The sequence below is a fragment of the Falco naumanni genome, chromosome 2 (genome assembly GCF_017639655.2).
Source record: "Falco naumanni isolate bFalNau1 chromosome 2, bFalNau1.pat, whole genome shotgun sequence".
Taxonomy (NCBI): domain Eukaryota; kingdom Metazoa; phylum Chordata; class Aves; order Falconiformes; family Falconidae; genus Falco; species Falco naumanni.
Window position 1 is genome coordinate 112,144,976 of NC_054055.1, and position 25,295 is coordinate 112,170,270.

A 25,295-nucleotide genomic window follows, 5' to 3' on the forward strand; every position below is an offset into this window, starting at 1 on the left:
CAGCCTCGAGTAGACACAGAACTCTGTGCCCAGCAGAAAAGAGACCTTGCATTGTCTAATAGAGAGGTACATGGGCATTTTTAATAGTTAGAAGGAAGGGGTTGCTGAGGATTCCACCTTTGGTCTTCAATATTTTGAAAGCAAGTAAGATTGTCTTGTAGCAATAGAATAGTAAAGCTCCAATTGCCTGGATGATCACACTCAAAATGCTGCAGTCAACGGCTCAACGTCCGGGTGGAGATCGGTGATGAGCAGCATTCCTCATGGGTCTGTACTGGGACCAGTGCTTTGTTTTCAGCATCTTTGTTGGTGATATGAACAGTGGGATTCAGTGCACTTTCAGCAAGTCTGAAGACGACAACAAGCTGTATGGTGCAGTTGACAATCTGGAGGGATGAGATACCATCAGAGGGACCCTGACAGGCTTCAGAGGTGGGCCCATACCAACCACATGAAGCTCAACAAGGCCAAGTGCAAAGTCTTGCACCTGGGTCAGGGCAACCCCCCGTATCAATACAAGGCTGGCTGCAGAATGGATTGAGAGCAGCACGGAGGAGAAGAGCTTGGGAGTGCTGGTGGACAAGAAGCTCAGCATGGCCCTGCAATGTGTGCTTGCAGCCCAGAAAGCTAACCAAATCCTGGGCTGCACCTAAAGAAGCATGACCAGCAGGCTGAGGGAAGTGATTCGCCCCATCTACTGAGCTCTCACGAGAGCCCACTTGGAGTGCTGTGTTCAGCTCTGGGGCCCACAACCTGAAAAGGACATGGACCTGCTAGAACAAGTCCAGAGGAGGGCCACAAAGACAATCAGAGGGCTGGAGCACCTCCCCTAGAAAGCCAGGCTGAGTGAGTTGAGTTTGTTCAGCCTGGAGAAGAGAAGGCTCCAGGAAGACCTTACAGCAGCCTTCCTGTATCTAAAGGGGGCCTACAAGAAAGCTGGAGACAGACTTTTTACAAGGGCACGTAGTAGTGATAGGACAAAACTGAAAGGGTGTAGATTTACATTAGACATAAGGAATAAATTCTTTACTGTGAGGGTGGTGAAACACTGGCACAGGTTGCCCAGAGAAGCTGTGGATGCCCCATCCCTGGCAGGGTTCAAGGTCAGGTTGGATGGAGCTTTGAGCAACCTGGTCTGTGGGAAGGTGTCCCTGCATATGGCGGGGGTGGAACTAGATGATTTTTAAGGTCACTTACAACCCAAATAGCTCTATGAATTTATGATACACATCTCTTTGGTAGCAAGGGTGATTTTAGTGTAAAAGAAAATTGTTTTCACACATAGCCTTTCAGACCAGTGTGCATATGTCCAATTGGCCCTCCCAACTAGGCTTCCTTAGGATGATGCAGAAGAGGGAGTATAGTGGCTATCAGGATTTTATTATGTCCTGGGTTGTTCTGAGGTTGGTGATTGTGTGCTGGTTGGGGATGTGCCTTTTTTATTTTTTCAGAGCTGGTAGTGATTAGTAAGTTTTGCCTCTCTAGCATATCTTACTCATATGAGTCATAATCATCTCCTTACTCTTTCATCTGCTTACTTTTCATCTCTTCAGTCATATCTTACCTTCTTAACACTTCTTCCTGGTGGCTCGAATCTTTTGAACAAGCTGTCCTCTTCCTCTGAGGTGCTGAGAAGCTGCATATAAATGTGTTCAGATCTTGATAGCCTACTAATGTGGATGTTATCTAACTTTGCCATTCCTACAGCCTTTCTTCTGGTATTCCTGCCTGGTGTTTCCGTAGTCATTCAGACAGTGCCACTCATACCTGTTTTAGTGTTTGCATTACAGACATTTTCGGTGTCAGGTCAGAAATGATGACTCAGAAAATCAGGTCTCTTCTGTGGATCTCTGTTTTTCTGTGAAATGAAGAACAGATATGTTTTTTACGGAATCACAAAAGATGATGAATTAGAAAGAAAATTGCATTGCTTTTATATCTTCTTCATTAGATCTTTCTTGATTTTAGAAGCTATAGAGATGTAAGGAATACTTCAGTCATCAGTAACAAATTCAAAAGAGGGTGGAGTTAAAAGATGCAGGTGGAGTTGCCTACAAGTAAGATTTATAAATAAATCCAAATCAGTGAGAGTTCTGTTATCTTCACGTCAGTGTTTCATGTCATAGGCAAGTCCTTATCTCTCCAATATCTCCATCGTCATGAAAGACTCTAGATCTGGCAAAGGAGTACAAATGCATATTAAAATGCTGCTACAGCTGATAGTGCAAACACAACCTAAGAGACTGGACCACTGGTTTGGATGGAAGCAGGTGTGGTACCCCAAACAGAATTGTTGGGAATGAAAAAAAAGGGTGAATGAATGAATGAATAAATAAATAAATAAATAACTGTTCCTATGTTGTGTAAAAAACAAATACTCTGACTTTACTTACAGCAAAAATAGATACTGGGAACGTATAAAACACTGAAATTATTTATTGAATATTTCTCTTTCTGCCTCCTAATGCTCAGCAGGCTTCTATACCTGTTTTTTCAGGCTCTTTCACATCCCACATAAAAACTCACTACCAATTTATTTTCAATCCTTTCAGCTCTCACTTTCTTTTCTGGAACATATTTTCCCCCTATGAAGCATTGTTCTGCCGAATTGAAATGTTCAGATAAATGCACTGTTGTTTTTCTTTTTTTTTTAAAAAAAAGCATTTTCATCATGCCAAAAATCAGGGTGTTGTCATTTTTAGAAATGTTGATTTATTACTATAAACTTTTAAGAATATACGTAAAGCAAAAAATAATTTAAAGCTTCAAAGAACTTAAAAGTAAGATGGATGACATTTTTGGACCTTTTTTCTATAATTTTAAGATACTACCACATTTTCATTTTCTGGAAATTTTTAATAAAATGGAAAATCTCATCTCCTTGTCAGCTCTACTTATTCTCTGTTATTTTACCAACTTTGATCCAGACTAATAGGTAGCTGTATTAGGTTGGGTGCTGTGAACTTACATGTTAACTTAGGGCATCTAAACTGGTCTTCTGGGATCCAGCTAAGGAGCTTATATTCAAAATTCGGATTCCTACAGTACCAATAAAGCAACAGCTACACAAGTATGCATGACTGTGTTATAATCAATTATTTTAAAAAAGATAAAGGAATGACTTGTGTCAATAAATCCAGGTATGTCAGTGCTACATCATCACCTTTGTTATGAATTTAAATGCGCAGGAAGCTGGGAGGGGACAGCTGACTCCAGCTGCCAAAGGGATATTCCATACCATATGACATCACCCTCAGCATGTAAAGCTGGGGAAAGGAAGGAGGGGAGGAACTCTCAAAGGTATGGCATTTGCCTTCCCAAGTAACTGTTATGAACGCTGGAGCCCTGCTCTCATGGGGATGGCTGGACACCTGCCTGCCCGTGGGAGTGGTCAATGAATCCCTTGTTTTATTTTGCTTGCATGCATGGCCTTTGCCTCATTTATTACATTGTCTTTATATCTCAGCCCACAAGTTTTCTCACTTTTACTTTTCTGATTCTCTTCCCTGTCCCACTGTGGGGAGGGAGCGAAGAGCTGTGTGGTGCTTAGTTGCCAGCTGGGGTTAAACCGTGACACATATAAATGTATATTAATTGTAGAGCCATGTGAATTTTGTAAGGTTTTATTCAAGGCCATAATCTCAACATGAAAAATAAGTTCATCAAACTTTTTGTGTCTCTTCCTTGCCTGCTTTATGGGCCAAATCTTAAAAACTATGGAAGTTTCCACCAATTTCAAGCATATCAGAATTTGCTCACTATAAACACATATGTACATAATTTTTACCAGAACAGCCCCACTTGCATGCCACAGAACAAGTATTTCTTGTCCTCCATTGATATTCCTTCAAAAAGCAAGTCCTGCACAAAATAAGAATGGTGTCTAGGAATTCATTCCACTAAAACTGCCACAGAACTCTCCAAATTAGCTAGCTGCAGCAAGGTCTTTTACCAGCACATACCAGCATACTCTTCATGCCAGTCCCTCTGCTGCCTTCTCCTTGTCTCTGCTCATCCAGGGCATACTCTCACTCTCTCTTCTCTCTGTCTTTTCCTCCTCTCTCTTCCCTGGCTGCTCTTTCTTCCTCGGCTGCCCAACCCCTTAACAGAACCAGTCACAGCTGCACCTTGTCTACATCAGCCAACCCACCGCCCCTGAAGCCAGCCCACAGCTGTATGTTATCAATGATAATTAACACAGCTTCATTCCTCTACATAAAACCTATTTTATTGAATTATATACAGTTATTTTATGCAAAGGTTGAACTGTTCACTCAAAGAACTTGAGCTTTGAAATCCATCACCTATCCATATAGAAACTACTCACACAAATGCACTGAATTTATCCATTTTAATTACAGTAATGCATACCTTAGCAAGGAAGCAAAATATGTATAGGAATATTGGTGACAAATTTATAAAGTGTGCTATTTTGTAAAGTAGGTCAGATAATTAATGAGTTAAATCTAGCCCCAAATACACACAAATATAAGTAACTTTAAGCAAGACTTATGCTGAAGTCAATAGGACTACTCAGCATGCAGGCAGATATTAGATTAGAGCTGCAAGTCAGAGAGGAAAAATAGTATGAAATGCCTCTTTTTTATTCCAAGATTTTTTTTTTTTTTTTAAAAAAAGTCAATTTGAAGCCCATGGTATTTTGATCAAGAATAAAACAGCACAGATCAAACATGTTTTGTTTACGTGCCTGTGCTATGCTGCCTGAAGATTAATATGGTTACATCAGCTGGCAGTGAACTTACGCCATGACAAGATACTGTGATTTCAATACTGATCTTAAAAGGGAAATACTAGTGACTTTGTAGAAAAAGTCTGAATCAGTCAATCCAGACTTCTAAGTTTATACTTTTTGGCTTTACCACACACATAGAGCACCTGGTAATCTGTCACCTTATTTACCTGAACCATTTAAATAAATTTCTTAAGGACACTGTATTTAAACAACTAAGAAGTTGTTACAGCGGTACTTTAGTTTGTTGGCAGACTTAAAAATCCCTCAGAAATGATGACTCTTTTAAGAAGTAGCATATGACTTCTAAGAGACTTCCAGGTAAGTGGACAATGACAATTATCACCACCACACTGTAGTGTAAATAAAGCATTGCTTGAAATAACAATGCAAATACACACACACAGACACACACAGAGAGAGAGAGAGAGAGAGAGAGGCTCTGTCTATCTCAGAGCATCACACATCACAGATTATTTTAGCACAAAAACCCAGAAATACATCCATATATTAGAGGAAAGAGAACATACTGCGAGTACTCCGAACAAATCAAAGGTTGAAAGAAGAGTGAAGGGCAGGATCATACAAAATGAATATGGACATTAGCATTCATGCAGAGAGGAAAAAATTCTCAACTCAGAAGGCCTCTGAAGTATCCACGTTTATCCATTTTGTCTGCTTTGAACTACGGGGGGCTTGTTTATTGCTGGAAATCTACCTTGAATTCCAGAAGAACTGAAATACATCTCCAAACTCCTGTTTTAAATTAGAAAAAAAGATCCCTTCTGGAATCAGTTGCTAATCTTATCTTTGATCAACGGACTTATTTTTCTTACATGTAAGTAAAGGATGAAACCAAAAAATCAAATACAGAATAATTCTCTGCTTTCCTGTTGCCATCCTGAGAATTTAGCATATTATTATTTTGGATAAAGAAATTAAGTTGCAATCACAATCAATCACAATACGGACCCAAAGACATATTAATCACCATTCTTAAGATGCAAGACCTTTACCCTGCGATCTTTCTTTCAGCCAAGTAGCCATTTTAACACTACTTGTCAGAGGATGCACCTTTTAATAAAATAATCCGTTGAACGTGATGCAAAAAGCTTTCTAAGAGGAATTTCAAAGACATTATTTTTTAATTCTTTTTCCTAGCATTTTCAGTAAATACATATAATTCATCTTCATGTAAGATAGAAATCAAGATGTGTTTTCCTTCCAGCAACATAAACCAGCATGCCTTGGCTCCATAAGAAACTAGAACCTGTATTATAATAGGAGCACTCAAAATGGCTTGGCCATGGGAACATACCCTGTGAAGAAGATGCTCCCCACCAAGGTCAGTGCTGTAGAGAGGGAAGTGATGGGACTGTGTACGCATTTCCTCAGGTTATATAAAAGAAAAAAGCAATTCATGTTGTATACTACATGATTCATTAAGTGTGTCTTGAGAACACCTTTGAAAGGAAGGAGATGAGGGAAAACTTTGTTTTGATCATTAGAGAATCTTGACATTAAAAATGCATCATGGAGTACAGTCAGATGTGTACTTAATAGTTTGAAAACCTCAGCTGCAACCCAGCTTTGGACACAGGTATGTGAATCCTGACAACATTGTGAATCAGGTGAGCAAATCTCTTGTGGATATAACCCATAAAAATACATATAGTTAGCTAAAGAATTAAGATCCAGAAATATTAAAATAACTCTGATTTCAAGAAGAATGTCACTGTGGAAAACAATATGACAATATGGCCATAAGGCAGAATGGCAGAGCAGTTCTGACTCACAATTTTTGTAGAGAGAAAGTTAAAACAAGGCATCCAGTTATCCTGTGTGATCCTTTGCTGCATATACTACCTCTAGCAGCATACAGAAGTGATGAGATTTACAAAATAATTTGAATCAAAAGGGAGTCTGATTTCCACGTAAATTGCAATGTAGCCACTAATTTGGAAACTGGAATATTCTATTCTGCTATGATGTTATTGCAGTTTGTTGCAGGTCCTACCACTGCTATTCCTATATTTCTAAATCCTGAGTGTTTTCCTGACTTCCAGATTCACAGACAATGCTTCAAAGACAATGCTTCAAAGCACACGGACACAAGCCATTTTTAAAGGTTCATGAGAAGAAACTAATTTCTCTGTACACCCTACCGTTCTGTATTGCAGGGCATTATCTTGTAGTTTTATGTGCAGTGAGCTTTAAGCAAATAATCATGATGATATGCAAGAGCAGTCTGGCATCTCTTGAAGATATTGTTTAAATAATGTCAGTAGAGGAGGAACCATAAACAGCTGAAGAGCTTGTTCCGGCACAGACATTGAGATGTAATTCATGACGGATGGAGTTCAGTTGTTGAAGAGGAACCATTGGAGCAAGCAAAATGCTGACGTGGCATCAGAGCTGAAGCAGCTGCAGATGGGATAATCCAAGAGGACAATACATATGCTGAGGCAGGAGCAATTGTCAATAGGGACAGCTTGTCTGGTTATTTGGATGCCAATTCTATAGCATGTGTTTGCTCGTGTGCTGTGTCAATGAAGGCAGTCACTTGACAGTCAGGCAGCTTGTTTGGGAAGTTCAGCATCACCTGTCTTAATCATTTGTTAGGAGAAAGACATAAGATGCTGCAGGCAATGTGAACTGAAAAAAAACCCAAAACTCCACCCAACAACAACAACCATGAATTAGTGTCTAACTAATCATATGTTTTGAAATTTGGGTTGCCAATACTGGGCTTGTTAAAATAAATCAAATGCTATGTAAGATCCCACCCTCTCTCCTCACAAAGGTGTATTCGTAAATATTCATAAATATCCACATTTTTCAGATTCCCATTGCAGGAAAAAAATTTCCAACTAAGACTGGTACAGTAGCTGATACATGCCAGGCCTCCTTCAGAAAAAGAAGTCAAATATGATGGCTTAACAGGGAATGGGTTATTTTTCTAAGCCAAAAGGCAAGCTGGAAATCTAAATAGAAAAGGATCCAGCATAGCACAGGCATCACTTTTACTTTCAGCTATGGTCTTTCTCTCTCATACCTCAACCCCCGATTTATTTCAGAGTAGCTTATGTCCACATGTTTTCTGGGTTTTTTTTATTCTTTTTGCTTTCCTTATGTTTGGATCCTTGATCTCTTTTGTCTGCCTAATCTAAGCTACCTCACAGAAGCTTAATGAGCTGTGCTGTTGGAAAGTTACTATTGCCATATGCTTGTGAAGTGCAAAAATTTGTCTTAATCCTGCTCCATCGTGGCTTATTGACTCTGTTTTCTTGCAGAGCAGGAGCCAAAGATTTGCTTTCCAGAACAATCTTAAGAGCAAGCATCCATATGTGACGAGAATTTGCATTTCTTGCTCTATGTGTGTTGCAGTCTTGGTACCCTACAGGAGCAATGTAGCAGGAATGTCACTCACCTCATCTAAGAAACCAAATCTTTTTGGACTTGAAGGCTAGATATGCTGACACAAAAAAGTTATAGTTTCCAAAAATTAAAACTCTACAAATAACACATATACAGCAGGAAGATGGTGGAGATGATACTATTCCATATTTTTACAGCTGTACAAAATTGGTAAGAATTCCAAAGTGTGAATAGCAATTGCTGGGGAGCAATAAACAGGGAGACAACGGGAGACTTCCATTTTTCAAAGAAAGCAATACAGAGGAAAAAAATAAAATAGAGCAAAGCAAAAAAGGCAATTAGCTATGAACTTTCTTCTGACCACTCAGAAAGACTAGCTATGCTCCAAATCTGGAAATGTCTTTCTCGGAACCCCCAAGAGTACTGGTTAGGATGAAGGAAAATGTTTTATAATGTTGGTTTGTGGACTTAGATTAAATAATAATAATAATTAAAAAAAAATACACCAGTTGCTCAAAAAACATATAAGAGGACTTTCTTTCAACTTTTCCTGAAAAGGCAAGGCATGCATTATTAATCAAGGTGTAGTATGAAATATAGAGTATTAGCTCAAAACCAACTTTTTAAATGAACTTCTCTGTACAGTTACCAATTAGGAGCCATAATGGAAGCTGAATGACAGCTTTTACTACAGCATTCAGAAACAGGGACAAAATTCACCAAACGGTGGCACCTTTAGCTGTTGCAGTAATTCAGAGGTATTTATTTTGTTTTTCTAGTACAAGTCGTTTCTCTGTAACTAGTCAAAGAGCAAACAAATATCTGCACACTGTATATCGCTCATTTAATTTGTTATGTTGTAGAATACCTCATCAGGAAAGTGAATACATAAGTAATGAAAACATTAGCTGTCGTGGAGGAATTTGAAATACAGAGCTTGTAAATATGTTTCGCCTGATTGTTTAGAGGCAGATGTGAACAAGTAAGGTAAAGACACTGCAGAGACTGTGAAAAAAGTAAACTAGTGAGGAAGAAAGAAGCAAAAAAAGAAACATTGACAGGATATATAAATGGATAATGGGTGGGGGGAAGACATTTGTGATTACATTTGTATAGGTGTTTAGAGTTATTCCGAGGCATCCTTTTATGGCAGAAGGAAGAACTGGGATTGATAGGACCACCTACAGGCAGTAAGCAGCAGTAATTCAAAGAATAAAGTAAATTTGTCATTCTGTAAGCACATTAAATGTTACTGTATGTACCTTGGTTTACATGACCTCTAATAACCATGCAAGGGGTAACTATGATAGCTGAGAGGCTAAAAATACTACTACTAAAAAAAAAAATAAATCCCATTTGTATGCTAGACTAGGAATGTAACAGCTCTTTCAGGGAAAGGACCATTTAATAATGTAGTCAAACAAATCACTCCCCTGCACAATTAAGGCAGCGTTATCACTTTACACAACTACTGGCAAGAATTAAAAATAAACAAATTATGTTTCTGATTTAAAATGGTAATTTGTCCCCAGCTGGGAAGAACTGAGGAAGCAGAACAATAGACAACTGGCAGAACACTGTAAATGTCCAAAACATATAGACAGTTCAAAAGAGGGTCAAGTAATTACAGGAGAATACTTTTATCCCCACAGGACAACAGATATGAGCAGCATTTCACAGAATACAAAAGTTGTTCTCACTATACAGTACTCAAGGTTCAGATCCTGCAGTCCTTTTTCATAGAAATAATCCCATTGGATTCAATCATTGAATGTTCATTCAAGCAAAACCCTTGGGTTGGTGGTAGCCCTTTCACTTGGCTTTGGAAGAAGGTTTTCCCACAGCTCAGCCTCAGAACTGCACTTCGAATTGAGAATTACACTATTTGCATGAGAAAAGGTATGGAGTTCAACCTCCAAATGACCCTTTTGCAGTTTCAGTGGGTGTGAGGAAGAACACAACACAAGATGAGCTACTTGTACCACTTAGAGATACTTCTCAGGAGGCTAAGTACTTAAGTTCTACAGATAGTTGACTTGCATAAGTAGAGCAAAATACATGACATCTAAGCAGCATATTCAAGAAAAAATATTAATTAAGATCCTATTTCATGGAAGTAAGAACTGCAACCTTTGACATTACTGCTTTGCTAATATCTTAGTTTCAGGAAAATAATTAATTAATCAAAGGGGAGAAAGTCGTCCACTTCTAAATTTACTGGTGAAACTTACTGGTTTATCTATTGCATTAACAAACATTTTGTTTCTTTTAACCTACAGCTTAGATACTAAACTGGAATCTACCGCTTAGTCCAGTAAGAGTCCAATTTTCTCCCATTATGTAATTTATTGAGTTGCCCTTCTTCCTCTAGTTAGGACATCTCTATCAATTAGTATATATCCGACAGTCTTCTAACTTCTGGGAATTATGGCAAATGGCCTTTTCAGGAGAAATTAAATTCTCACAATCATTTATTGGACTAGTACTCATTTCTCAAGTAAGGTCCCAAGCACAAGGTATCAACATTGTCCTAATTCTTATTTCTTCACCCACTTGTACTCTTGCTCGTTCTATGTCACTGGTTCACTGAAAGGTTAAGTAATCCATGAAAAGTGAAACAGATACAGCAGGAAGAAACAAGAGCAACCTTGACCCAGGTCAGCTTATAGTTACTTTGGGAGATGTAAAGTGAACTCCATTCAGGCAGGGAAAGGAATCGACTTCTGTTTCCCAAACCCTGTGTTGGCCTTTGAAAGCCCAGCTTGGTAAAACAAGAAGCACAGGTCAAGTCCAGATTTTGGGAAGTGGGAAAAGAGCAAAAGGGATGCTTTGCTACTTTCCCAACAAATCCTTTCTGTGCAGTATGGTCAGCTTATAAACCCTTCCTCCCAGATCATGGCTACTGAACCTCTTCTCTGACAAAAAGGCATGACCTCTTGCTTCGTTTTAGAATGAGCTACCTTAGAGATTGGGTTTTGGTGCAAAGTTTAGGCAGAAGAGTATTTCTTCTCTTACCTCTTCTGTGCTGAAAATTGTAAGATGGCTTCTTTTTTAAAAGAAAAGAAAAAGAAAGAAAGAAAGAAAGAAAGAAAGAAAGAAAGAAAGAAAGAAAGAAAGAAAGAAAGAAAGAAAGAAAGAAAGAAAGAAAGAAAGAAAGAAAGAAAGAAAGAAAGAAAGAAAGAAAGAAAGAAAGAAAGAAAGAAAGAAAGAAAGAAAGAAAGAAAGAAAGAAAGAAAGAAAGAAAGAAAGAAAGAAAGAAAGAAAGAAAGAAAGAAAGAAAGAAAGAAAGAAAGAAAGAAAGAAAGAAAAAGAAAGAAAGAAAGAAAAAGAAGAGAAAGAAAGGAAAAGGAAATAACATTTTAAGTGATTTTTTTCATCATTTTAAGAGGCTGTTAATCCCAGAGCTGTAAATTTTACTAGAGGATAAGCAGCTTCAAAGTCAGGGTATGTGCCTAAATTACATTTTAGGTTTGAGTTTAAGTTTTGATCACCTGACATCTACAATCAGAAGGCTGCACAGAGGTGAGCAGGTACAGGCATTGGCTGGGTTTGGGACCACAGCAGGAGGTGAAGCCCAGGTGTTGTCGGGTCCCAGCGCACACATCAAAGAGCATGTCTTCTTGTAGTGTGGATACTTTGAGCACATGCACTGTCAGCCCAAGTCTGCTGCTTATATCAGCCTGTGTTTTATAGAGACATGTGGCTGATGCCAGCAGACAACTTGTTACAGGCTTTTTCTTCAAGTGATCTGAAGTGCCGGCATGCTCAATAGGAAAAGCAGGAGGCTTGAATTCAAGCTGTTCTGAAAATCCTCTGGGTTTACTGTATTCAAGCACTGGCTACTAAGGCTATGCAATACCATTGCGCGATCACAGAGCACATATGCTTTAGCAAATGCTCAGATAGTTAGATGCCAGGGTATATGAATTCCCTTGTGGTCTTGTGCCCAGCAGAGAAACTCTCAGTGAACAAGCAAGATGAGTAAAAGCCTGGTTGGTGAAAGAAGTAATTCATGTTCATGTGAGATGTAGTTAACTATTTCTTATTCATGGAAAATTGAGAGGCCATAATTCTTACTATCAGCTTAACCTGCTGAGCAATTTGAGCACAGTGCTATGGGTAATGTTACTGTGTCAACTTTGCCCCTAAGGATCATGTTCCTGAAGCTGGAGAGTACAGCAATTTCTAATTTTATTTTCTTTTCATGACATGATGCAAGTTTTCTTCCTTGACATTGCAAATTAGACATACAGAGAAAGAAATCACATAAAGTGAAAAGAGAATCACTTCTGAAGACTCTCCCCACATACAGAATTGGACAGGGTATGACATTTGTATTTCAAATATTTGTATTTGTATTTCAAATCCTAAGATGTTCTGAAACACCTTAGGAAATAGCTGTTAACTGGCTTAAAACATAGCTATGATGACCCAAAAGCTGCTGTGCTGACCCAGTCAGAACTAGATGATCCAGTCTCAGACTACTTAGAAAAATTGTGTTGTCACTTTGAATTTGAGATAGAGATCGATTACCCTACTTAATAAAGAACACACAAAAATCTTTGACATTATATCACAATGATAAAATAATTTATTTTTCTCCCACCTTTTGTTACTAACTTTTAAATAATTTCTCCCCCTGGTTCAGTGGGTGTCTTCCCTTTGAATTATTAAACTGTTTTCTTAAAGTATCCCAGACATTTGTTACGGGGCCTGTAGAACAAAATAGTAAGTCCTTGACTAGAATTTAAAATGATGCCAGTATTTAGATGGAGTTCTCTTTAATGCTCTACTTGAGCTTTCCATTTAATCTTATTCTATTTCCTACATTTAATTTTAAATTACAATGATCTTTCATAATGGTAAGCTGGGGGAATCCATCCTTCTCCACATGTAGTAGCTCTTACCATCAGTTAGAGCTAAGCAGTAAAAGTTTTTCTTAGATAAGTTGAACATACTGTTAAAGCATAAAATATGAACCAAAAATAACAATAATGTCAATGTTTTTTAATGCAAACAATATAGTTCTAAACGGGTGGGGGGGGGGGGGGGGGGAAGCCAACATATTTCGACTCATAGAATAGGAAAGATAGAAAGATGGTAAACTGACTCCAAGTACAAAAGCTCAATTTACATTAAGAAACTCTTTTTAAACACAGAACATACTTGCCTAATTGAAAACATACACAAAATTATAGTTATTCACCAAACAGTAGAATCTTTCATTTTAGAAACGTATCTTGCTTGCCAAGATATAATAAATAGTTTGTAAAAACTGATATGATGGATCATCACAGTGGCTCAGTTCAAAACAGAAATCTAACAGGTCCACCTGAAACATTTCTTCCTTCTCCTGACATAATTCACAAAGCACAGTACTTGTACGCAGCAAATATTAAAAACTTACACAGAAAGAATATAATATATCTCTGCAATACCATCATTTAGCACATCTTTTATTTTGTTTCATCCCATTTCATAACACAGCTTTTGAGTTCCATTTTATACTTTTACTGCATTTGGTTTTTCCTTTGCAGTAGAGCAATCTGAAGTTCAATTTCAATAGATCAGATCATGATTAGTGTCTATTTTTATATTACTGTAACATTGAAGGACAAAAACATTTCACAGCAAACACAAAACAATGCATATTTTCCTTTCCTGTTTTCCCTCTTAAAATCATAATGTTTCTTAGTTTATTTGTTTTTAAAGGAAGAGCTCTGGTATAATTGTTATTATACTGATAGGGAGCAACAAATCTGCACCAACCAAACACATTCAAACCGATAGTGGTGCACTAAAGAGAACTCAGGAAAAAATCACTGTATAATCCACCAAAAAAATTACGTAAGATAGAGTCGATTTCAGAGCCCAACACTAATCAGCCAGAAGGAAGCATCTCTGTGCATGGATCTTATTCTGGTGTGCTGAACCTGCTGGGAGTGCTTAGGTGAGAAATTTACTTGCTCACAGAAGTACCTGTTTCAAGTTGTATGAACGCAGTATCCCTTGCAGTCCTGCCTCTCAGTCTAATGTCTAGAAAACTCCTACCTTATGAGTTTGAACCTATTTGCATTCACTATCCTCAAATTGATAACATAATGACCCTGCGGGGGCGGGGGGGAGTGTCATGGATGCCAGGTGGCAGACCAGGAATTATATAGCAGTTTGCATACAAGAAGGTCACTAGAATTAATTGATAGAGGAAATTGGATCTGTGCGTTTGAGGTTTACCTTTGCAATACATGTGCTCCCTGATTAATCATCTTCTTGAATGATTACTGCTGTAGGAAAACTTAACAAATGTTTGAAAATTTTATTTTATTTGCTTCATTGGGAAATATTCACTCCAGTAACAGTTTGCTGGGATGCTTGGAGAGGAAAATGACATTTAGGGTGCAAAATAATCAAAGTGACTTCAGTTAAAACTTTACTGAGTAATTGTAGAACACTTTTATTAGCATTTGTTCAACTAGAAAGGGAAATCTAATTTGCATACAAAAGTCTTTTAGATGAAATAACAAATCATGAAAGTTAATACTAAAAAAGATGATACATACTTTTTTTTTTAATTAAAAGAGCATTGTGTCATCAAAGCTGAATTCCTGGTCAAAGGAAAGTTTCAGTTGTTTCATATCGGCATAATTCTACATTTGTGTGATTATTATTTCAAAATTATTAACTTGTACATGAGAAAAATAGCTGGATATTATTAACATCAACAGCTTTTATATAAATACTGCTTTAGAAAAATGAAAAAGTCACATCATATTTACCACATATTCACTTAGACATCTAATTTATAGAAAAAGAAAATAAGATTTCTCATAGTAAAGGATTACTCTACTATAAAATATTTGTCAGAAAACTAGAGTATCTACAACTACAGTTTCCTTAACCACTCAAAAAGACCACACATTTTCATGAACCCATGATTTTTTAGTTGTCTTTCAACAAAGCAAAAGCCTTTCTGGATATCTTACATTGATCAAAAAGAATTTACACAGCAAAGACCTTTTCTTTTTTTTTTTTTTTTTTTTTTTTTCTTTTTTTTTTCTTTTTTTTTTTTTTTTTAACTGACCAACAAGTTGAATTTTACCTTGAATTTATTCCTATTCTTGGATGACATGCTAATTACCCAACAGTGAATGCTCACAACTAAATGGTGAACAACATGCAGTGCAAAACCCAATATGTACAAAATGTTGAAATGTTAACAGATCTGTAAATGAAACAAAGCCATTCTCAAAATATCACATAGAATTTTATTTGTAATATCTTAGATGTTATGTTGTATAAAAGTACATTTCATATGCATGTTTGTGTTTTTTGACATATCATGTTTGCCAATGCAAAGTTTATCAAAAAGAACATAATTTATCCCTTAGAGATCTCTTTTTATTCAAGAAAAATCTGCTGTTATAAAATATACTTTGTTTTCTTATCTGTGTGTGCGCATGTTTCCTTACCTCCTTTCTTTTACACATTTATAGAAAAGCAAAGCTAAATTTTCTTTGTGAGGGTGAAGAGACTGAACAGAAAGAACCAAAGTGTATCACAAAACCTGCAAGTAGTTCATTGACACAATTGGTAAATAGATCTTTGTGATTGGCTTAGGAGTCACAGGATATGTCTGTTCTCTGACTGTTGCAAGGAAGAGATCCACACAAAAAGATATTGTAACAAGCTAAACCAAGAGAAGGTTAACAACTCCAGAAATAATAGCATTATTCAGTATCTTAACTGAAGTGCAGCTGCACAGCTAGTATCATATTATACCTGCTTTAGGACTCTTATAACTTACATTTCTATACCTTAGCTCACTAAGCCAGGTCACTGTTTAGAGGTTGTCAGTTCAGTTATAAATCTATGTTAAACTTTTTTCTATGGATTTTGACCAAAGTGCTTCATAATATACCTCTTCACCCCTTCCTGCAGGATAGTGGGGTTTCACTTACAGGCTTTCAGCACAGAAATCCACTGGCTACAATCCCAGATTCCCTTTTTTTTTAAATCCAGTCCTTCAGTCCCTTCCCTTACATCTTGTGCTCTTTACTGTTTATAAATAGAGACAAGACGGGAAAAGGAAAAATGGTCTCAAAAGCCCAGTTCTGAAAAAGGTCCTACTTTGTAAACAACAACCTCCCTCCCCAGTGGTGTGAATGCTAATGCATGGTGAGGAAGTCCTAAATTTGTGGCTTAGGGTTAACTTAAGGCTGGCCTCAGCTTGACCCTAGTACCAGTATAGATTTCCTCTCTGAATATGATGTAGGAAAACTAACTGCTCAGGAAATAATATTTGAATGGCCAGATTCCACCCCTCTCACCAATAACATCATTTTCTTGATCCGTAAAGCTAGTTAAACTATTTCTATCACTAACTGAACACCCTGTTAAGAATATAAATATAATGAAGAATTATTTATATTTTTTCCCTGAACAATCCTTGACAAGCCACATTTCTTTTTCACCTGCTACAAAGCTTCCAGCATCTCAGTATCTTAAAGACTACTGTTTTCTCAAGTTATTTCTCATGTACTTGTAAGGGTTGTCAGAGAAAAATTTTGACCTTTGCTACCCCATTAAGCATAATTAGTCAATTCCAAGCAGCGGCTCAGGTTATCTGTTTTTCAACCCCTTGCATGCCTGGCATTGTATAAGATTCACCTATAACATTCAGACTGTCATTTTCTAAATAATTGTATTTTACTTACACTGACACTGCCTTAGTAATGTTATGGAATAAAAGCCTGTGAACATGTGATTTCAAAAAGCAATGGTTATCTGGAAGGTTAGGAAAAAAAAAACCCAAAACAAAAAAACACATGCCAAAACCCCCAAAGCTTCATCCTCCTCAAAGAGTTTGAAGCCTATTCTCAAGTTTGTATTCTGCTACAACAGGTATTAATTTTATCCTACTGCAATTTCATGTGAAATGCACAAGTAGTCCTTAGAAGTAGAACCCTGAGAGCTCCCTCCTGTCTCAAGTGGCTGGGAGATTGTCCCCCAACAAATCAATCCATGAGTGAAGGAAAGCTGAAGTATGTGGTAGGAGTGGGATGGCATGAAGGCTAGTATTGAAATACATCTTCCTTCCAGGGTAGACATCACCTCGGTTTGGAAACTCTCCCTACATGAGAGATGCCCTTGGACATCCAGCTCTAATTTCTGGGCAGGTATGTAAACAGAGTAAAAGAAAACACCAAGTCTGCTAATCCTGACCCCATGTTAGGTCCACAGACTGATTTTTTCAGAAGCTATTTGACAGCATCATTTGTGCTTTAAGCATACTTGTGAATTTTCAGCAATATGCAAGTCTCGAACTGAGCTGCTTAGGTGTATCAATGTGTTAAGAAAAGCAGCTTGAGTACTTAAGTTTTCATGATGTGATGGCTAAGAAAGAACTTGCAGTGTTACATATGGATATATACATACAGTACCTATATATACCAAAAAAATAAAATAAAAAAAAAAAACCACCAAGGTTTTATTTAGTATGAGCTTCAGTCCTTCTATGTCCAGTTCCAAGTCTGTGAAAAGATATGGCACCTTATTTTCAAGTTGATATTCAAATTGCAAGTACACCTACATTAAGGTATGGGGTATCATAGCCATATTCTTACAGGAGCCGATTGGCAGCAACATGGTTTAGGTTCAAATTTTAGTTGCCAGTACCAAACCTGCAAAAAAAATCATAGGTGCTCACTAAATTAAAATTCCTACTTATATAGCGAATCCAAATAGCGTTCACAACAGCAAGGCATCACAGGGGGAAAAAGAAGGGGAAAAAAGAACAAGGAGGAAAATATGCAAAGTTCCCTCTGCTTTAGAAAAAAATTGTGGGTTTTTTTTTTTTTTTTTTTTTTTTTGAGCTGTGCATGATGATGTCCCAGTTGCAAGCTGCTCAACTGGCCAGCTGCTTCCCACTTCCTTGAACCCTAGTGATGAAGGAGACTTGATCCCCACACTCACTTAGCGAGGTGCCCACCACCTACCTTCGATAGCTCTTCTGCCTAGCTGTTCCCAAGTTTTTTCCACTGTCTAGCTAACTGAAATACTTTAATAACAGGTTCTCTTCCTCAGTTATTTCTGATTTTGTAAGAAACACACATGACATTAAGATAAAGGTTTTGCATCAAAACTTTTTTCTTTAACCAGGCTCTTATTTCAGCCCACAATATCTGTACTCCCAAGGTGCAATTTGTTGGTAACTAGCAAACCCAGAAATTATTAGCAGACTAACAAACCCAGAAATGTTAGTTGGCACCAAGTAGTCTAATTATAATATGGCTCTTGTACTTTGTTGTGGAGAAATTTTTTTTAAGTATAAACAGAAACACCCAAAAGCAAAAGGTATGCAGACTCACATATTTCAAGATTGCTTGCTGGTCTTCTTTGTCCATCATCCCTTCTTTTCCATCAAATATCAGCAGAATTTGTCTCGCTTTTAGGGACTTTACCACTCCCTAGGAGATGTTACTAAACTCCAAGTTGTCAGGCACTGGAGTTGTATCTGATAAATAAAGACTCCACGGGATTCACAGAGCTCTCTGGAAAGAAACAGACCCTTCCGTACAGAAAAAATCTAAGATTAGTACTCCGTGAACTTTTTTTAAACATGTGGTTAACACCTGATTAGCTCTTCCCAATTTTGTTAGAAATTTTACCAAGATTAAACTTGAAACAATTTTTTTTACGTTAGTAGACAATAGTGCTTGATCAATTATAAAGAAATAGAGATTTGAATAGCAAGAGCACATGTTTTTTCACTCCGTTTTTTTCTTTGTTGTGTTTCAACAGATAAGTAGGTATGCATTTTTCAGCCTGATCTGAAAAATCCAGAATGAGATATTTTTCACAACTGAATGAAAAGCAAATGAGATTCCAGATTGAATGTTCTGCCAAAATCAATGAAAACTACACCAACCATTTCATCTTTCAGGATCACTTAGTTTTTGTCATTAGCAATCCGTATAAGAATGGATTTTGTGTAGCCCATTGGCTGTGATCCATGTGATAGAAGAATAGGGATAGAAAAAAGCTCTCTATTTAAGAATGCATTAAATTGATTGCAGCCAACTTATTTAATATTTTAGGCACAGGACTGTAATTATATAAAAAAATAAATTAGTTAATTAGTACATTGGTAGTTTAAATGATGCCCTTCCATAAAGCAGCTGAGACCTCATGGAAGGCAGATGAGTATTCTCTGTACTCATGGTTTTGAAGCTAAACATCTTAATTTCTGGAACAAAGGAGGAGTAAAAGCTTATACCTAAGCAGCGAGCATGTTGAGAAAGGCTGAGGACTGACCCACATGGGCCAAGCCTGCTGAGAAAGAAGCGTCAGGGAGCCTAGCAGTAGTACTGGTAGGTTTTATTTGGAGTGGCAATGAAGGAATAGTATTATTTTAGCTCTTAGGCAACAGAAATCAAGTACTGTGCTGAGATGAAACTATTAGAACTTGCATCACTTCTTGGTAGCTGATTTGAGTTTCAGTCTCATCAAGAACAACAGATTAGGGAGACTGTATCATCAGGGTGCACAGGGTGCTGCATCCAAGAGCTACAACTAGTAGTCAGAGGGCCAGGACAGAAGGGCGGCATTTTCATGTCAATCACAACAGCTGTGACTTTCCAGGTCACCAGGACACACCATATTCCCTGTTGACTACCAAGGGACATGAGGGCTGCTTTTCCTTCCCCAGTTGTGTTTTCTTTCTGCACTGACTGACAAGGTGGAAGAGGTGGGCACCCAGCTTGCCCTGACCTCTTTGCGCAGCCCCGCCTCACATGTTGCTCATGACAGCGATGGAAACACAGCTTGCTCGGTGCGAGATGTGGTATGGCTGATCTTTCCAATGCGTGCAACAAGAAAAGCATAGTCCAACAAAAATAGCAGGCGTAAGATATTTGTCTTCTTATTTGATGTCCTAAAGAAAGCTCAGTTTTCATTAGCTGACTCCAAATTAAAGCTATTTTCCTAAACTTTCTCACTTCCCAACTGAAGTGTCCTTTCTGCTTCACAGAGAACTCAGAATAAGAAGGAATCTCTTGCATCATTGTACTGAGCTTCTAAAAACCCCAAAGACAGAATATAGAGTACTTAGATACAGAAAGACAGGCTGGACCTAAAGGAAGGTTACAAATACACAGAAATAACCAGCAACTCCAATGTATTTGAAGGAGATCTGACACGGTATTCAGCCACACAATGCTTGCATATTTAGGCAGAGATTCTGGGATGCCAAAGAAGCTATCACTGTAGATATGAACAAAGGTTACAGCAGGAAAATGAAGGAATACAGGTGCTTTCAACCATAAGATATAGAGAGACACTGGAAAGATTAATATTGCACCAAAGGGTGACCATTAGTTTTCCTGTATAGCAATTTTAAATTACTAGTATCATCAAGGTCTTTCTGTATTAATTTGGGTTATTATATACAACAATGTATCATTGTAACTGGACTAATGACTTGGACCATTAAACTGTTAAAATATTAAATGGACTAAAAATAAATTATTGGCTTCACATGTACGGTGTGTTTCTTTTACCCTAACAGTATTTGGAATGCAACACATTAACCATCAAATTTTGGCAACATCTGTCTAGGTGCAAAGTAGTGCCCTCATATGCTTTTCCACTTTCTTGGATAAGTTTGCATTTGTAAAAAACTCCTTTCTGCTGTGATTCAACAGTCACCAGTACTCAAGATAGTCTAATGCTACCTTAACTGCTGCTGCTACAGCAACTGCAGGGCACTGGTCAGGACAACAAAGGAAAAGGATATATTTCTTGCTGTTTCTAAGTCTTTATACATCAAGGCTTATTTTATGGAGGAGGATTGATTGCTCTTATTTTTAGATTTTTTTTTTTTTTTTTTAAAGAGGGGTACAAGGTGGAAAATAGTTACCTGAATTCCACTGAAACAAACTTGGATTTCTCAGTCCAAGTTGGTGTTCCATTCATCTTCTGTCTGAATCCAATGCATTCATTCAGCTGCTGCTGATCAGTACCATTATACAGCATCAACAAGAACTGCAGTAGATTTGTTTTCTTCTACTTGTGGACTGACTGCACACCAAAACTACACATATACAAATCCCCTTACAACAGAGCTGCTTTAAATTTTAATAAGACACAGTGAATAGAGTGAATAAATTATTGAATGCATATAGGTACCCAGGACGCAGTGCACATTGTTAGGAAGGGGGGAGAGAGAAAGGTAAATAAAGGAGAAAAATGTTCATTATTAATAAAAGTATGGTAGTAACGCCAGTTATGACAGGCACAGCCATGGCCACATTTTCATCTCTGACCTAAGAAATAGAATGGTATAATAAAGACAAAGTATTAAGTTAACTCTAGAAGCTCTTCAGTTTGCAGAAAATACAACTTCCCCAGTGGAAAAACTGAATAAGACATTGACTGTGTATTGTCTGTATATATACACACAGCGATTTATGTTTCACTATACAGGAAACATTTAGTCTCATTCTACAAAGTGTCAAGTTACACTGTGCTTTTAGAATTAATAAAAAAAGTCTTTCTGCCTCTGTAGTACAGGGCAAATGATGTAAAGAACACCACCAAAGAATGAGTCACTGACCTTGTACCATCTTTATTTGGGCAGGGTAGTTAGCGATATTGCTTCTAGCAAACAGTTCGTCAATCTTTACTTGCAAATGAAAGAAGGGGTGATGACAAGCTTTTATTTAAATGCCTATAAAAAGTGTTCATTAGAAACAGTTTACTTAAATTCCTCGCAACAGAGGCTGTGGAGCACTACAGGAGGTATTACAGAAAAAGCACGACATCCATACTTGGCAATTCAGAGTACTGACAAAGTGGCAACAGCAGGAATACCTCATTTATGTCATTTTCCTTAACCAAATTGTCTCCCTAAGCACTAGTCTCTGTCAAGTACTTCACAGCTTTAAAGACAGGGCTGATAAAAGAGAAATATTACAAGTAAGTTTGTTCTTCCAGGCAACGTTCCAAAATATTGTACACAAAAAAAAGATACAAATATGCAAAGCTGTTGCATATTTGACCATCAAGACCTGTTTTGCATGATCTTTAACTGAAGATGACTGGAGGTTAGAAATTCACATTTCATGAAAAACTAACAGAAGTAAAAATAATAATATTTTAGAGAAGCTCAAGGTCCTAAGGGGAACGGGTACTCCAGGTCTTTGATTAGTGTATTGTCAACAACGATCGCTGTGCTGTAACTATTCACTTAAGAGTCATGTTTTTCTTTAATATGAGCAAGGTACCTATCAGTTCCAATATATCCAAGTTGCTACGTAGTGTAGCAATGACAGTTCAGTTGGGAAGCTGGGAGCACCTGGAATACCTGGAGTGCCATATAAATGTTTAAATTCAAGATTTCTAATGCTAGGACAGACCAATAGATGGCTTACTCTGACTCAGTGAAACATTAATTTACTCTCTACAGGTGCTCCCCAAAACAAGTTAGTGAAGATACTTCAAGGCAAATAAATACTGGAGAATGTGTGCTGGAAGTGAGTTTTGAGCTCACAAGGGTTTCACTTGAGACCCAACATTCCATTTTGAAGAAAAGAAATTGACCACAAGTGGAAATTGTGTTTGCAATGAAAACTAATGTTTTCAAAATAAAAGGTGCTTGCAAGCAAATATTGTCCCCATAAAAAGTCAGTTATTCATATCAATATTTTTTATATCTTTCAAAAAAATGCTTTAAAATCCAGAGATTTGCTGAAACCAGCTGTTTTCCACAGACACTTTTAGTTCAGATTAATTGAAGATGTCATTTTCCTACCACGATTCATCAGCAAATTCACTGGCTTTATAGTGAGGTTCATTCCGGACCTGAGGCATTAGGGTTTTATGGAGAAACCACTGGGCAGAATTGGACATAATATTTCTCTTTCAGGCTGATTTTAAAACATTAAATGCATATGAAATTGTTCAGAGGCTTTTTTCAAAGTCCTGAAGAACAATAGTTACCTACCGGCTAGTAAAAAAGTAAAAACAGATGAAAGGCAGAGATTGACAATAGAAATACTCATCACACAAATTAAAAACTTCTTCAGTTGTTTGGTTTTGTTTGTTGTTTGGTTGTTTTTTTCAATTTGCAAAACTTGACAAACAAGGCTTGAGTCCACAAGATTTTAGAGAGGAAGTTTAAAGGTCACATATACATTTACTCAGGGATTTGCTCACTAATAGATTGACTGCAAGCAATGGAGGGGCTGCTATTGACCTGTTGGTAAGTTATAGCTAAAGAAATGCAAAATTATGAGTATTTCTCTTGCCTGGAGCCAAGGTAAGAAGAGGATTATGCTACAAAAACCTTGTTGAGAGCATCAGTAAGTGGGAGCAATATACCAGATTCCTCCTACAAACACCTTGGCAGCCTGCCACACAAGCAGCCACTTTTGATGGCTGCAAGGAATGAAGTTGAGAAACAAGCAAACAAAAGAGTCTGGACGGGAGCCAGACGAGGCATGAGGGGTACGTAACAGAAAGCCACTTCGCAGCTGGAAATGGCAGAGGAAAAGTGCTTGTAGTGATGGCACGGGCAGGATCTAGGCACAAAAATATCTTCCTTTGGTATTTTATAATGCCTTGAAAGGCCAACAAATCTGATTTTTAGGTGCGGCCAAGCCGACAATGTAACTGTGAAATGTAACTAGCACACGCACTCATCTTGCTGCAAATAAGAATAGCCTGAGCAATGTCCAAGGGCTGTTCTGACAGCTGAGGGTTTGGGGACTGATTTTGCTTTTGTTTTTAGACACAAAACTGCTTCTGAATTTTGCATGTCTTCCTTGCAACTGATGTACGCTGTGCGAGCATTTTGAAGTAGTAGAGTATGATAGTGGGTGCTGAAGCACAAAATCACATCACCTTAAGTCTAGGAAAATCTTCAAGAAGTCATTGTCATTGTTTTGAGTGATTTTTCTGTCTGGGGGAGAAATCGGAGCACTATTTCTGTAGGTAAGAACATCTTTAAGTGCAAATAAAATTGGTTCAACTTACAAAAATACACTCAGCAGCAGTGACTATGAGAACTTAAACTGTTACCAGTCATTTAATGCAAAAAAAATGTTTATTCAACAGTAGTATCAGAATATTTATGCCACATCAAAGGCCAGGAGATGGAAAAAGAAACACCAAGAGATTCAGCATCAGCCCTAACTCCTCTAAGCTGCTTATCAGATATTTTCTACTATATGTTTTACAATTCTGAATACACTAAACAACAAGCTGTATGGAGAAAACAGAACAGAAAATATTTATGATTTTGCAAAAATGATTGCTGAAACTTCTACTTCACCACCATGGGTTCATGATTTTCCCTGTGTAGTAGTAATGTTCTATTAACATAGTTTTTCTCATTTCACTTCCTTTTTTCCTGCAACGAAAAAATAAATTGCCTATTATTAACAATATTAGCATTTAAGTAGTGCCAATTATACTTCAAGTTCTTGCACATAAAAAGGTGTAATTAGGCAAGGCCTCTTTTTTCTTTAGCAGCTGTTCTTTGGAGACATTTTGTGAAGGCAAGGTGAATAGGGTAGCCGTACTCCTTGCACAGCGATAGTTGTACCTCTAGAATAGGTCAGGAAGGACTAAAAACCTGATCTCGGTTCTTTTCCTTCCAGATAGGATGCAGCTGGCTTCAAAGAAGTCATGCTGATGTAAAATTAGCATAAGAGCAAAGAAGTAGGACTTTTTTTCTGAAAAATTGCAGATTATTTTATTATGCAGAAAATTCCAGAGACCTTATAATAATTGGATCCACCATTAGTTACCCAGCAATTTCTTTTGTTCCTGATATTGAGGCAACTAGAGAGAGAGAGAGAGCTGTTCCTGTTTTAAACTCAACAAGGCTGCAACTCCCTGCACAGATGCTGAAGCAGTCATGAAGGAGCACTGATTTCATTCCTCCCATGACTGGCCAAGCCAGTGTAAGCAAGCCACGTACCAAAATAAATTATTATGTCTGGGGAAGCACTGACGTGCATTGAGTCATCTTTTCCCATTAAAAGCGGGGGGAAAAAAGGACTGAGCAGTAATTGAAATTTGAGATTTGAAAGTTTGACTGCATGTTTGCTCAGGCAGACAACCGAGGCTACATCTGACCTGGGCCACTGTCATAGCAAACGGCAAA